Genomic DNA, 16,543 nt, shown 5'->3' on the forward strand with positions numbered 1-16,543 from the left:
AACCAACTAACCAACCAACCAGCCAACCAACCAACCAACGAACCAACCAACCGACCGACCAACCAACCAACCAACCAGCCAACCAACCAACCAACCAACCAACTAACCACCCAACCAACCATCTCTAAACCAACCAACCAGCCAGCCAACCAACTAACCATCCAACCAACCATCTCCCTAAACTAGTCAACCAATCAAACAAATAAAATCCCATTGAAACAAACAAACAAACAAACAAATAATGCAATTGTCTGTGATATCCTCCCCTTGTGTGGTGTCTGTGGGACTCCTCCATGTTGTGTGAAATGATAGTCCTTTCATTCCTGTACACTATTTCATTGTGTGAAATACCACTGCTTGCTTATCCATTTTCCAGTCGATGGAATTAAGTTGCCCTGAATTAATTCTTCTGCTTGCTTTTGGTAGACCTGTGTGCTTTATTTATTTTCTCTCCTATGTACCCTGGAGTGGAATTAGTAAATTGTTTTTGGACACAGGGCACATGGCCCTAAGAATGGCAAAAGAACTGCATACATCAGTCAGTTATCTATTGCTCTGTGACCAGTTCTCCCCAGGCGGCCCAGCCTTCCACCGTAAATACCATCATTTGACAGTTGGTGTCAGTTTGCTTCTCTGAGTTCAGCTTTGCTGAGTGCTTCTAGCCAGAGCCTCTCATAAAACTGCCATGGTGATATTTTCTGGGGCCACAGTCATTTCGGCTGGTTGGGGTTGGGGGGTGGTCACAGAGCCTTCTGCACTGTGTTCCAGCCCCTCTTGGAATCTTTGGCAGGATTCAGATCCTTTCTGGCTCTTGGTCAGAAGTTCATTTCTCTTTCTTCAATGCCGGAGATTAAACCCAGGGCCGCACATGCCAGGCAGGGGCTCTTCCACTGCAGGCAGCACAGTAGTTACCCACCTTGATGGTGTTTAAGTGAACATACAGTTCAGTGGCATGCAGCACATTCTCGCTGTCACAGCTCAGTCATTGCCCCCTACACTGGCAGACCCTTTTCATGGTCCACAGTTGAGCTGATTGAACAGAATGGATTCATTGTATCCATTCAGTCAGTGTAACTCTATCCTCATCCATACCCGCTCCACACAACCATAGCGTTACGGCGTTACTCTCTGTGTAGAGCCTGCATACTTCGTAAGTGGAGTCATATCAGCTTTTCCCCTGGCTTCTTCCCCTCAGCACAATGCTATCAAGGTCATTTATGTTGAGGTGTGGATCAGAACATTCTTTAAAAAGACTGAACAGGTGCATTGTGTTCAGGTATCACATTAAAACAACCCTGCTGCAGGGGCTGAGTTGTCGTCTGTTTTGCTGCTGTTGGGGTGCTTTTCTGTGAACACTGCATTCTAGCCCATGGTGTTTTCACAGTAACGTCTCCAAGTCCACTCCATGCTATAGAAGAGGGATTGTGTAAGGTTGGGAATACCAGGACAGACACGCCATAATAATCATTCTCTCTGTAGTTAAGGCAATAACTGGTTATACTTATTTTATTTTGAAACATAATAACTTATAAGACATATTATTTTACAGTTATCTGTAATAGTCTCATGGGTCCCAAGACATACCCACAAAAGAAGATACGTTGAAAGGAGTTACGTCCTATTGTTTTCCTCGTATAAGAAACCGTTTGAAGATTTCAGTTGATTTGTTTAAGTATAAGTAGGTGGGACTGGAGAGACGGCTTGGCAGTTAGATGTACTTGCTGCTCTTTTAGGGGACCGCAGTTCAGCTCACAGCTCCTGTGCCAGTTGGCCACAGCCTGTGACTTCAGCTCCAAGGTATCCAAGACCCTCTTCTGGCCCCTGTTGGCAGACTACAAATGTGTTTGAGTGCATGCACACACATACATATAAACAGGCTATGTTCTTATCTCTCTTCAGTATAAATTGTAGTGTGATACATACCTTGCTTTCTTTGATCTATTCAGAAGATCACTCCTTGCTCATTTTCATGTATCTTTTCTTTTTTTTTTTTTGGTTCTTTTTTTCAGAGCTGGGGACCGAACCCAGGGCCTTGCGCTTCCTAGGCAAGCGCTCTACCACTGAGCTAAATCCCCAACCCCTCATGTATCTTTTCTACATCCATATAGCACCTCATTGAATGTACTAGCATTTGGGTTGTTCCTAATCTTTTGCTAATATAAATTATACTGCATCGAATACACACATGACATTTTTCATTTCCCTGTGCCACAACTTCGGGCAGATGCTTAGATGTGGACTTGCAAGGTCAGAGGCTAAGTGAACTTGCAGTTTATTAGATATTGCCAGATCTTCCCTGAGAATTAGTGTTCTCATCAGAGCAGTGTCTGTTTGTATATACCCAACCATGTCATAAAATAGGTTTTCAAACCCTTGGGGGTTTTGCTATGTTAATTTCCACCCTCTGTTTGGATGAGGTTGTTTTTGATAGTCAAGATGCATTTGTATTTCTGCTTCTTACCTGTGCCTTCCCTTAGCCCTCCTTCACTTTGAGTTTCTGGTGGTTTTAGTTTTGTTTTGTAAGCTCCTTTGTTATTAGGAATATGAACCCGAGGGTTCCTTCCTGACAGCAGAGATATTCTCTAATCTGCTTCCTGCCTGCTTCACTCTTTTCTTATCCTTTCCCCATTAGTGGTAAACGAACCTTTTGAGGTTCGATAGTTCGCCTTGTATAACCCAGACTCCAACCATTTCTTCAAACATTCCCCAGGTCGGGGCTTTATCCACAGAACCAGTATTCTGGCCTCCCCTGTATCAGTTAATGGCATGGCTGCCATCCTAGTTGAGAAATGGAAGGCCCTCTGTGGGTTTTTGTAAGATGAATGCAGTGAGTATCGCTGGAGTGCCCGCCAGAGTTTGAATCCCTGCGGCTTGGCACTAGGCAGCCCGTCACTATCCCAGTCCTCAGGCAGTGGTCTCCTGCTGGAGTCTATATCAAACACAGCTCTAATGTGTGGCTAATGTGCAGAGAGAGAGAGAATTCAAGGGTCGGGGCATTATTAGACTGGAGAAGTTACGGGTTACAGTTTGGTAAACTGACATTTAAGCTGAGATTAGGGACTTAGAGTTAGGCCTAAGCAGATGAGCACAGAGCCTAGCTAGCTGGAAGGAGTCATCTCATTTGCTTTGTAATCACCCCCCAACACCACCCCAACACACACCAAGGCTGGGCCGGTAGAGCGCAGTGCAAGATCATCCTGGTGTGGTAGAGTTCATCTTCATATCAACCTGACTGGATTTAAAATCAAGAGTGGCTCATAGCTCCTAGTGTCCGCATGTTTCCAGAGGGATTAGGGAAGGAGAGGAAGGGACCTACCAGGGCCACTATCACCTGTGCTGAGGGCCCAGCCAGACTAAATAACAAACCAAAAACATAACCACAGAAACCTGTTCTCTAAAACTTCCTTTCTCAATAACTTCACTGAGGAATAGTGATGTCTTGCCTAGGAATGAGGCATGATGTATCTTAGGTTCCTGATGCTTCCTCCTTAGCCAAGCACCCATAATGTTTTCCTTCCTCCCTTAGCTTCTCCTCAGCCTTATTTTCCATCAAACACATCTGTCCACCCCCTGCCCTTCGTTGCCTAGAGGATCACTCCTAACTATTCCCCCTAATCCACTTACGATCCTGTCCCGACAGGTTGATTTACGTTTGACTTACACATCCTGTTTTCCTTTGTTGCCAACGCCATCTCTAAGATTTCACCGCAGTCTCTGCTGTGTTGGAGGTACTCATGGGTGTATTTGGAGCGGGAAGAACTATATTTTTCATTTCAGAACTGTTGGGACTGGAGAGGATTTTGGTGTGTTGTGTGAGATTAGGAGGGAGAGGCAAGCCTCAGGTGTACTGCTGCAGGCACCTTGAGTAGAACCTTCCAGAAGTGACCTCCCTCCACAGAAAAGCTTTACTTGTCCTTTGGAGCCTCTTTACACTTCAGCACAGTAATAACGCCTGTCTCGCCACAGAGCTTTGACAAACGTGTGTTTCCATGGCACTTGAAGTGGTGCGAAGTCAGAACTCTAAGAACTCCGTTCTCGTGTGGCAGAGAATGACCAGTAAGGTCACAGACAGGGAGTGTATTTACGTTTACCTGTGGCTTCCTCTCAGACATCATCTGGAGGGTTCATCCTCCTCACCAATTTCTAGATTAAGAGGGATCCTTCGCATGTTGATAAGGCTAGTTTACCCGGTGCGCACGCTGGCTTTTGTTTGTATTTCAGGGTCAATCACCATGTTTTCTTTTGTGAAGAGACAGTATTAGTGCTGCTTGTAAAAGGACTTTTATTTTTCATTAAAAAAAAATCTTTCTAGGTTTCAGCTTGTTCACACCTCTGTCCTCTCCTGTCTGCTTCGCACTCTTTCTTTTAGACTAGGTTTGCTTCTGTTCCTGGTGCTCCGTTTCCAGGAGCTCCACAACGTAGCTTTTTCTGCTCACATTGCTCTAATACCTCTTCCAGTTAATTAATTTTGTCTTCCTGAGGTTTCAGGGGTGTTAAAGTCCCCATTGAGCAGAGCAACGTAAGCCCAGTAGTGAAGCTGGGCCAGAGGCACAAGGTGTTTATTCAGTATTCAGTATTCTCTCAGCAGAGCGTGGAGTAAGGCAGAGGGGCCCACGGACACGCAGGGAAAACGATGATTCGGTGGAGGGATTTTCATGTAAGCCACAGAGGTGACAGTTGAACCTTCCTGTGCTTGCCAGACCTGCCCTCCAAGGTGGACACAGCTGACATGCAGACAGTCACAGTATTGAAGCCATTAGTGCCCTTCTTCAGGAAGTGTGCACTGTAGCCTGGAGGTCATATTTAAGAATCATGGCTGAAATGATGCTGTTGCTTCCCTTTACGACATTGGTCACCGGACTTGAGTAATCAGACCTCAACAAAAATAAAGGATGGGGTCTAGTCTATGACATATAAAATAATCTCTGATGGTTTCTTTTAGTTTCTTTGGTTTTGAGAGTTCTGATCACATGAGAATGTATTAGAATCCCGGAATCCAATGTAAGTTCGTACAGCAGAGAGCCAGATGTTTGGTATTTCCAGGTCGTTCAGTCCAGTGTCGGTAAAGACGAGCACATGCACACGCTGTGGTTAGCTGGATTAGAATGCATGCGGAGAACCAACTGCAGCCAGTCTCTCCTCGTGGCTGTCGGCAACAGGTGCTGCTTTTGTTGTTGTTGTTGGGTTCTTAATTAGCTTGAGTTTCTAGGGTGTTATTTCTTGGGGTGCAGCGAAGCAACTCTGAATTCTCCCCTTCTAAATTTGTAGTTTTCTTAGACCAAAGTTAACCACCGTGAAGAGCTGAGCCTGTCTGTGGGTGGGGTTGGAGGGCGTTGCAGACTTCCACTCAGGGGCGGGAGGGCTCTCCCAGTTACGGGTTATGCTCTGTAAGAGGAGAAGACGGTTTTGGGGAGTGTTTGTTCTATATGGTCATCTGTCGTGACCAAACCAACTTGGAATGCTTCGTTCGCAACTTTGAAATTCGTTGTTTTCTGTGTAGAGGATGTTGATCTGAATACATTACTGATTATCTTTTACAAATTCCTAGTGAGGAACCATTAATCTGTGCCCAGCACAATACTTTCTTTCATAAACGTGGGGAGGGGGCAGTAGCTCACAGCCACTTCGGAGGGCAGAGCCAAGAGCTGTTATGTAACTTGAGTACACGAGAGCGTCTGGCTCTAGGTCCCGGCACACTGGGAGTTGTGCTGGGGAGACTTAACAGTGAGGTGGTACTGTTTTTTGAGCTTGACGATGTAACTTAAAAGGCCTTTAAAGAATCAGCCTCTTGGAGTGGGAGGTGGATCTGGAGGAGTTAAGGGGAAGGACTGGGAGGTGAATATGGTCGAAATTAATTAATGCATATGTGAAATCATCAAGAAATTAAAGAATTAGTCTCAACCTCAGCTCTCCACATAGAAGCAAGAAGCGTCTGGAGTTGTCTCCCCTGTTAGTCTTTGAGTGGAGAAGGCTGTCTCCTCCTTCACTCAAACCAAGCCTATCTCTTTTGTACATGACTGACTGTCTCAGATGTATGCGGAACTCTGCCAGACCACCTGAAACACATGCATATGTCTGTGGACCCCTGGAAGGTGGCTCCTGTGGCTAAGTGGTATTCATTGTAGGTTCTAGGAGCTCTGTTGGACGGCCACACTGCTCCTGGCTGTGGAAGTGTCACAGCAATAGGCAGTTTAGAGATGTCCCTAAAAAAAAAAAAAAGATGGATTCTCAAGCAGCCTGTTTGACCTTGACATGGCCATGGATGACCTTGAATTCCTAAGCCTCCTGTCTCCACCTCTCAAATACTGGTTTGTACGTGGGCACCAACATGCCCAGTTTATTTGGTCCTGGGGATCAAATCACGCTAGGAACTTGGTGAATTCTGGCGAGTACTGAGCTGTATTCCCAGGTGCAAAGACACATTTTCCCTTAACAATCCTTGATATCTAATCCCCACCCCCACCCCAACTTCCCCAGCCCCACCTCCATCCCATCCTCACACCCAGCATCTACAGGACATCTTAGTATTCCTATTTTCTTCTTTCTTTCTTTCTTTCTTCCTTTCTTTCTTTCTTTCTTTCTTTCTTTTCTTTCTTTTTGCCAATGTAAACATTTTATTTCTTCTTTTCTTTTGTCTTTGTTTTTTGAGACTAGTCTCCCTTCTTCTTCCTTCCTCCTTCCTCCCCCTCCCTCCCTCCTTCCCTCCTTCCCTAATCGCTCATTTCCCTTCTCTCTCCCCATAGCCCTGGCTGACCTAGAACTCACTATGTAGACCAAACTGGCCTCCTACTCACAGAGATGCACCTGCTTCTGTCTGCTGCTGGGATCAAAGGTGTGCACCCGGCAAGCAGCCATTTCTTGAAGGGCTTCTTTCTCCTGAAGCTTTTAAAAGCCTGCTTGGACTTAGCAGCAATTCATGTTAAGAGAGGGAGACTGAATTGGATCTGGGCTTTAAAATTGCTCTCATAAAGTCTTGGAAGTTGTAGAACATCTTCAGATGAAGACCAGAAGTCACATTTTTGGGTAAAATTCTAGATATTTTCCAAGCAATTTAATTTAAAATGCCAAGGTCACAGAAAGGTTATAGAAAAGTAAATTTGTGCTGTAATTTTCAGGAGATTATGTGAAAATGTTGTGTTCATATTTTTATAGACTCACAAAACTACAAGGAGTCACCTTATTGTTCTTATCAAATGTGATTATGGATTAAAAAAATCAAGAACTCTTAAGTAGTCATCCCTGTCTCTATGCAAATTAGACAATAAGGAACTATTGGAAGTTAGTGTATACAGGAGCACCTCAGATACCTTTGAAAAGTTCTGTTTGTTTGTTTTTGAACAAGCTATTGTTTTTAAGGCACAATGTAGAGGGGTCTGTGCAGCTGAGAGCTGTTTGACTGGGGACCCACACAGGTCACAACCGGATTGTGAAACTTACTGTTTGGTTTCTTTAGTATTGGGCCTATGTTTATGCTTATTTTTTTAAAATCATGAACAGTGAATTTCATTAAAAGACAAGAAAAAAATAGGATCATCAAAACTGAAAGCTAGTAATTGAGTGAACTTTAGAATAATGTTAGAGTTGTTTTGTTTGTTTGTTTTGTTTTGCTTTGTTTTTTATGGACTCTTTGTGGTTTTTTTTTAATGTTTATCACATTCATATTGATACATATGAACACACATATATTAACAGTTAAATCTATCTCTCTCTATATATGTATACACACACACACACACACACACACACACACACAGACACACACAATTTAGAGCCTGTTTATGAGGTTTCAAATAATGCACAGTGAGATTGATCTATATCCAGTAGTTCTTGGGTATCTTATATTTCACCAATGGGACCTTGACAGTTATAATAGTTTGCATACTGTCAGTTGAATTTAACACATGTGTCTTTCGTGTTTTTACTATTTATAGGGAAGCCACTTTTCTGGTGTCTGTGGGAGGTGAACTCGTGCGTGCGCCCTTTAGGGAGCTCAAGCCCCAACCTGTTCTCTGAACCGCAGGGTTTTTTGTCAGGAAAACACTTCAGAGATCATCCTTTCAAGAGAGTGTCTAGACTCTCACTCCTTGAATCCCACCCACCATACCTGTCCAAGGCTCAGTAAATGGGAGGAGATTTAGCAAACCACACTCCTCTCCCACGGCTATCCAATTTTAGGGAATTATTTTAGCAGATAATGATGGAGATATCATTCCCCCACCTGAATAATTCAGAGCCAGAGCGCTCCAAATACCTCCTCCTGCACATGTGTATACTTGGCCGTTAAAGAAAACATACTTGAACAAGCTTTTGATGTATGTTAAAATTGTGGTGAAGGTCTTGAGAAGGGTTTGTACCTTTGCACTCCCTTGTTCCCCTTGTCCTCAGTCCTCACCATTGTCACCTACTCCAAGGTCAAGTGCTTTCTATTCATAAGTCAGGCGACACTTCCTCATAGTATACCTTGGTAAAGGATGTGGGCTCCCCCACCCCCCTTTAAATGCTGTTCTAGTTCATCTGCCTCTGGATACACACGAAACTCTACTGCAAACCGACTCTGCAAGTGCTTGCGATGTGCCTAACTTGGTACCAAGATGTGATTTAGGCACCAAGAGAATTTGGATTATTTAATATTGCTGCATAATAAAGTGACTTATCAAATGTTCCTGTGGGCACACACAGAGGCGTGATTGTGCTCTTGAAATGCACGATATAAATACTGAGGCTGTTTTGGCGAGCCAGCACGGCATGCCGAAGGCATGGTTTGGAAAAAGGCCTTGGAGTGTGTTCTTATCTGTGGGAGCTACTGACAAGTCCAGTGGAGATTCTAAACGCTGTACTTGTTTGCTTCAGTTCCGCCTTTGCCTTCCTTCAGTCGTTTTGGTTTTGTTCTTTTTATAATCATCGAATCATCTGCCTTCGAAGATCTTGGTGGGCGTGTTTTTATAGATGTTATTTAAATCATCATATTTCTTTATTAACTTTCTCTATTAACGTTCTAAGATTAAGAAACAAAACAATGGAGTTAAATAACAACCCCCTCCCCCTCATCTAGATGGAGGAGAGAGGAGAATGGGCCTACGTGAGCCCACTTACGCTTAGCCTAAGTTTTCGTTCAGTCCGTGGATGCTGCCCTGGTGTTTCTTGTAGCCCTTGGTTATTTTGATGTATGTCCTCTGTCATAACACTCCATCCATAAATATTTTAGTGTGGGTTCCTAACAGACAAGGACTCCCGTTTTTTTGCTGATAAGCTAGAATCTTAATCTTTTGGGGAGAATTTATAGAAACTGAGAAACACTAAAATTTAAGTGTATGTGGGAGGGCTACTGTAGTGCTCTAAAGGAAAAGAGAGATATTAATTTGTATCATATCGTCTCTTTGCGTGTGTGCCCCTGCACTCGGAGATCCAAGGACATTGTTTGGACATTCTTGCCATCTACAACATGGGTTCAGGGAGTTAACTCAAGTTCTCAGGTTTGGCGCAAAAGCCTTTATCATGAAGCTGTCTTGCTGGGAAAGAATGAGATCTTTGAAATGGAATAAATGGAACCAAGAAATTCTCAACAAGTCCTTGTACCAAAAACACGACACACATTCTGATAAAACACCAAAAAAGGGCTTTTAACGCATGAGGTACAATGGGGGAATGGGCATTTTTGAGCAGTCAGTGTTTGCTTGCATCCCAGACAGGTCAGTCTGGGAGCAGAGCCCATTACATCCCATCCCATTTGAAATGGAAGCTCTGTTTGAAGATGCATTCTTGAGGAGGAAAACCATGCACACACCCTGCCAGTCAAGACACTGCCGTACTACATGTAGCCATGAAGATGGAGCTTAAAGCTTAGCGGCAGAGAGCGGAGCAAGTGAAGATTATATTGTTCAGTAACCACTAGAAATTGGAGGGAAATGTTCTGTGTAAAACGTTTAATGAGTAAAAAGCCCAAGCAAAGTTTCTATTACTATGAATCCGTAATAGAAATGTAAAGATGTTTAACTTCTAAATCTAACCTGAAGCTGGAGAAATAGCCCAGCTTCAGACCACTCATTTCCTTCAGAGGACTTGGGTTTGATTCCGGTACTCACATGGCGGTTCACAGCCTTCTGTAACTCCAGTTTCAAGGGCTCCAGCACCCTCCTCTACTGACCTCGGTGGGTACCCCGTGTGTTGTCTCGAGAACTCATTCTCTCTCTCTCTCTCTGTCTCTCTGTCTCTCTGTCTCTCTGTCTCTCTGTCTCTCTGTCTCTCTGTCTCTCTGTCTCTCTGTCTCTCCCTCCCTCCCTCCCTCCCTCCCTCCCTCCCTCCCTCCCTCTCACTCTCTCCCCCTCTCCCTCTGTCCATCTCTTGCTCTCTCCCTCCATAAAATAAGAACCATTAACATTTTTAAAAAAATAATTCCTCATTTTTCAAATGTATCAGTGCTTTGCCTTCATGTATGTGCATGCAGTTCCCAAGAGACTGGGAGAGGGCATCAGGTCCCTGGAGCTGGAGGTTGTAAGCTGCCTTGTGAGTGCTAGGAACCAAACCCCAGTCCTCTACAAGAGCAGCACCTCCTTTTCACACAGCCTTTTAGGTCTTAGAATTTTGACTTTCATCTCTTCATTGGGAAATCATTGCAGACTTTGCTGTTTATAGCATCTGTGATATGTTAAGCAAATGCAGATTGCTGACCACATATCAAGCACTGTGTCAGTGCTTTTCATTTTTAATTCTCACGTGGCCCTGAGAGAATTTATCACTTTTATTTATGGGTGAGTTAAGGAGTGTAGTTAATCATAAAGATGGAGTCACTCCATCGGGGTGTAGTCATTGCTTTTTTTTTTTTTTTTAAAAGATTTATTTATTTTAGGTATACAAGTGCCTTATTTGCATGTACACCTACACGCTAGAAGCAGGCATCAGACCCCATTACAGATGGTTGTGAGCCACCATGTGGTTGCTGGGAATTGAACTCAGGACCTCTGGAAGAGCAGTCAGTGCTCATAACTGCTGAGCCGTCTCTCCAGCCCCTAGTCATTGCTTTTAAATGTAATTTTATCCTCAATAACTGGTAAGGTACTGTAAATATTTTTTCCTTGGTACTTACATTACACACATTGATTGCAAAGTTAGTCAAGACTGTATTTGGCTTTTTTTAAAATGATATATTTCATCTTGTGAATATATCAATATTTCCCTTCCACTGTTTTGTTCTTTGGCCACTGTAATATTTCATTCTCCCTAAGAATAATAGTAAATTGAATACCTTAATTTTGATACTGGATTCTTAAGGTAATTTTCAAGTATGTAATGTACTTTTAGCATGTTTTCCTCTATCCCTCTCTCCTCCGGTTCCCTGCTGTTGGTTCTCTTTATCCCTTGGACAGTTTTGTTTCTACTTTCATGCCGTCTGTACATGTATAATTTATGCGTCCACACAAAACCTGGGACCCGAAAGTGAGCGGAAACGTTCGCTATTTGTCTGAGAATGGCTTCTTTTGCTTGGTATGATCATCCCCAGCTTTATCCATTTTCTTGCAAATGACATGTCCTTCTTTTTATTGTTTGTGAAGTTCTCACCCTTCCCCTTTCCCCCACCTTCAGTTTCCCCCCTACTTCACTCCTCGTTTTTTTCCTTCCCAACTTCATGTGTTTTGAATCTACTGAGTCCACTTAGTATTCCTGGGTGTAGGACCATATACTGGAGTATGAGGAACCTCTCAGGGTCCGCATCCCTGAAGAAAACGGGTCTCCTCCCTCAGCAGCCCTCAGCTGGGGAGAGCTTCCATTCCCTTCTCCTGTCCATGCTGGGATGTGGGCTGACTTGGTCTTGTGCCTACAGTCACTGTAAGTTCCTGTGTACAGACTCTGGTCTCCTGCAGATAATTCCTCTCTCAGTATCACACTGTCTTTTTAGACCTCTCTCCTGTGATGATCCCTGGGGTGTGTGTGTGTGTGTGTGTGTGTGTGTGTGTGTGTGTGTGTGTGTGATGTCCTGTTTAGAGCTGAGAAAACTCCTTGGTCTCTTGTGTTCTGCACTTGGCCCAGCAGTAGTGGTTCTCTGGATTAATCACCCTCTCTTGTAGACAGAGTATCCCTGGTGAGGGTTGGGAGACTAATAAAAGTGCTCATTTTTTTTTTTTTTTTTTTTTTTTTTTTTTGTGACAGTGTCTCATTATGTAGCTCTGGCTGGCCTTGATATGTAGACCAGCCTGCCCCTGCCTCCTGAGTGCTGGAATTATCAAAGGTGTGTGTCACTGAGCCCAGTGAGGGTTTCTTTTTGTGCACATCCTTTAAAACAAACTTTGCATGTGCATTCTTTCTGATCATCTTCTAGAATTTGCTCTGAGAAATGACATTACCAGATAAAGGATGATAGATATCTTAAAGCCCTTTGATTCAAGGGGTGAGACCGAAGGTGACAAATACTATTCTTCTTTGAGTTTGGAGGAGTTGTTTCAGCGCAATAAATGTGGGAGAAGTAGGTCATCTAAATCTTCAGTGGGCATTTGTGCTTCTCTGGTTTCTTTTATGGATGTCAGACTTCACTCGGCTTGTTGGGAGCAATAAACAGAAAGAGGAAGGGAGATTTATTAAGCTGTGGCCGCGGCTTGCTTCATGACCTTGAGCTACCTACTTGTCTCCCTCTCTTTGCTCTCTATCGCTGAGCCGTGGAGATCGCTCAGTCGATAGAAGTGCTTAGCTTGCAAGTGTGAAGGCCTTGGTTCACTCCCTGGAACCCGTATGAAAAAGCTGGGCGTGGTGGCCCCAGTGCTGGAGAGGCAGAGACAAGTAGATCCAGGGGCCGAATGGATGAGCTTTAGGCCAGTGAGTGACTGTATGGAAAGAGGTGGATAACAGGATAACAGTCCCAAGGATGTCTCACACACACACACACACACACACACACACACACACACACACACACACACACACACACACACACATGTGTGCATGCGCAACCATACCTGAACTCAAATGCATATTAAAAGCTCAAACTGCAGATCCCTTGTCTGACAGCGTACAAATGATGTTTGCTCTCGTAGGGGCCATAATTAGGGAAATGAAATTCCATGGTTTAATGTTTTAAAACTATAGATTCAATAAATGTACACATTAACCAGGGGTCTTAGTGACCTAAATATGGTCCAGCTACTATATTTTTAAATAAAAAGACTCCCCCCACCCCCCAAGTGGAGCACATGTTCCCTTTCTGTGACACACAGGAGCCTAGCATTGGTAGTTTGGGGCTGGCTGCTCATTGGGAAACCTGCTGCCAAGCCTGAGGCGCCCACTCTGCTGTCTCAGCCCACGTGGAGAAAGAAGAGACCCAAACCGCACAAGTTGTCCTTTGACCTCCACGTGTGTGCCATAGTCTGCAATCGAGTGTGCATACACACTCGGGATGAATAAAAATTTAAAAGTTAAAAAAAAAAAAAAACCCTGACTTTTTAAAAGTGATAAGGACTCTGTTCTGTGTTCCTCCCGAGTGTGTCTCCTAGCATCTCCCTGCGTAACTTCTGTGAAGACCTGAACTGTAGGTTTGGGTCATAGCTTAAGGTGCTGGAGGAAGGCTGGAAGAATGATTAATGAAACCAGGAAGTTAGGCTCCATGGGAGGCTGACGAGATGAGGCTCAGGTTATTCTGGGAATCCCAAACAGGATTCCTATGGTATAATCTGACTGTCTAGGAGTTTGTGAGCTTTGCGGGTGCTTAAGAATCAGTGTGCATAGTTTGGGAAGCTACTGGATATGGTAGCCGACAAAAGTAAGAGTACAGAGTTGTTAAATAAGTATGTGTGTGCTGGGTGTGTGCACATGAGTGCTTCCGTACGTGAACATGCTCAGAGGATGTCAGGCGCCTTCCTCTATGACTCTATTTCTTGAGACAAGGTCTTTCTGTGAACTGAAGCTTGTCACTTCAGCTAGGCTGGCTGGTAGGCGGGCGTCTGGGACCGATCTATCTCCACTCTCACATCCCCTTGCTTTTACAGAAAGTGCTCTTATCCACAAAGCCATGCTCCAGTCCCTGAAAGAGGGACTCTTTATGATAGATGGTTCTATGGTAAACATTCTCAACTCCCTAAGGTTAGGTTACTGTGTATTTTAATTATTTTCACTTGTGTGTTTTTATGTGTATTTTCATATGTTATCTTACTTTTTTTTTTTCTTTTTTTCGGAGCTGGGGACCGAACCCAGGGCCTTGCGCTCGCTAGGCAAGCGCTCTACCACTGAGCTAAATCCCCAACCCTTTCATATGTTATCTACAGGGCTATGTGCATGTAAGTGCAGTGCCCCAAGGAGATCAGAGGTCCCGGGAGCTATAGTTAAGGGAAGTTGTGGGCTCACAGATGTGGGTACTGGAACCCAGGCTTGGCTCCCTGGGTAGTAAATAGGTAGTAAAACAGGGCTAAATTTAGAAGATGTAAACTCTCCTTTAGAATATTAGTGATAGAATCTAGGGCAGTGATTCTCAACCTTTGTGGGTTGGCCAACCGTTTCACAGAGGTCACACGTTAGATATTCTGCATATCAGATATTTACATTGCAATCCGTAACAGTAGCAAATTACAGTTATGAAGTAACAATGGAAATAATTTCATGGTTGGGGGTCAGCACATGAGGCACAGTAAAGGCTCACAGTGTTAGGAAGGTGAAGAACCCCTAGGCGAGGGGGTTGGTGTCTTCACACACTCCATTTCCCCCAGATGGTTCTAGTCTACAAGCATTTATCAAGCGTGTGCTTTCTGTCAGCTTATGTGGGTACAGTTACAGTAACAGAGTGTTAGAAGGTGGGGGTAGAAGGACATTTTTGAGTTGGAGACATATTCTTTCTGCATTGATTTCTTGGGACTTCTTCCATTGACCCCCCACGGTCTTCTGGTGTTTAAATATAGGTGGGAATATTCTATTGATATATTTTTGATCTCATGCCACATAGACTTATGATAGGAAAGTTTTACTAAAACTACATATTCATTCGTCAGTGCTCAGGAAGATGGGCATACTGGCGTGTTCTCATCTGGTTCAGTGATGAAGCATTTCTAGAGAACTCCCTAACATTGTGAATGGAAAATCTGCTGATTGCCTTCCTTAGATCAAGTACCGTAACGCTGCTGTTCTGGGTAAAAAAATGCAAAATCAACAGAACATTGACAGATTTACCTGCTGAGCACGGTGCTCTGTCAGCAGAGGACGTGGAGGGTGTTTTTTCCTTTCTGTGGCACTGCTTGGTTACGCAGCTCAGATCATTATACATCTTTGGCAGGTTTCGTGCTATGATCTGAGATTATAGAGATTATATTAGGCACAATTCATTTCCACCGTCTTTAAAGTTAGAACTTTGGGGCCAGCAACATGGCTGAGTGGGAAAAGACACAGTGTGAGCCCGACAGCCTGTGCTGGGCCTCTAGAACCTACGTGGTAAGAGAGACCCAACCATCTGAGTTGTCTTCTTCCCTCTGGTGAAACTGGGCGGGTGGAAGGCGATAAAGCACCGGAGAAGTTTAAATCTACACACGGAGAGCTGTGATGATTGTAATGGATGTGAGCCACGATGATTTTAATGGATGTGAGCACCCTTGCCTCCTTGCTCCCAAAGGCTGCGGGGGTCCTTATCTAACTTTGAAAAGAGATTTACTTTTGTTTTTAATTATAGATATGTGTGTCTGCATGTTTGTCACATGGGTGCAGTGCCCATGGAGGCTAGCAGAGGGCGACAGAGCACTTGGGGTGGGAGTTACAGCAGCCAGTGCTAGGAACTGAAACCCAGGTCCTTGGAAGAGGAGCAAAGACCACAGCCCCCCTATCTCCCCCCTCCCCATCTCTGCCCCATCTCTCCCCCTCCCCTATCTCTCCCTATGTTTCCTCCTCTCCATCCCTCCCCCTCCCCAATATCCCCTTCCCTATCCCTTCCCCTTCCCCTCCCCTTCCCTTCCTCTTCCCATCCCTCCTTCTCCCCACCCTCTCCTCACCCTCTCCTCATCTTTTCCCTTCCCCTAGCTCTCCCCCATCTCCCCCCCCCCCCCTTTTTAGCACTATCATTTTATGAGACCGTGCAGGACTCCTGAATGCTAATGATAGGCAGATATCATGTCTTGGAATGAACGCTGCACTTTATCTTTTTTGCTGAAGTATGAGATGCACTTCTAGGCTGCTGGATATTTGGTATTCTTTCTAACCTGGTGGGGGAACCCTTTCTTGTAACATTGTGTAGGAAGGCTAGTATTTTCTACAACATTGCTTTAAGGATTTATTCTGTCATTTTATGTGTATGAACGTTTTCCTCACATGTATATGCCTGGTGTCTGTGGAAGTCTGAGGAAGGCATCAGATAGATCTACAAGAATTGGAGTTATGGATGGTTGTAAGTCTCCACGTGGGTGCTGGGGATTGAACTCTGCTCTTCCGTAAGAGCAACACTTGCTCTTCTTGGCTGAACCATCTCCCCAGCCAGTATTCTTAACAGTCTTTACCTAGGACTCGAAATCCTTCACGAAGCAGACTTTCCACTAACAGTAAATAATCAAGTCATCTTTTGACATTGATCCTAAATCTACCACATGGT

General features: G+C 44.2%; 1 protein-coding gene and 1 long non-coding RNA gene across 6 annotated transcripts in view; one reads left to right on the plus strand and one right to left on the minus strand.

Annotated features, from left to right (window-relative positions):
• The window catches only part of Fryl (FRY like transcription coactivator), a 237,975-nt gene that overhangs the window by 45,067 nt on the left and 176,365 nt on the right, over positions 1-16,543 (plus strand). The gene's annotated exons all lie outside the window — the stretch shown is intronic.
• Positions 1,480-11,532, minus strand: LOC134481842 (uncharacterized). The gene is made up of 2 exons (XR_010057700.1): positions 3,662-11,532; positions 1,480-1,832 (listed from the first exon to the last, which is right to left on the minus strand). It is a non-coding gene; the product is annotated as an uncharacterized LOC134481842 (long non-coding RNA).

Source organism: Rattus norvegicus, chromosome 14 (assembly GCF_036323735.1).
Source record: "Rattus norvegicus strain BN/NHsdMcwi chromosome 14, GRCr8, whole genome shotgun sequence".
Lineage (NCBI taxonomy): Eukaryota > Metazoa > Chordata > Mammalia > Rodentia > Muridae > Rattus > Rattus norvegicus.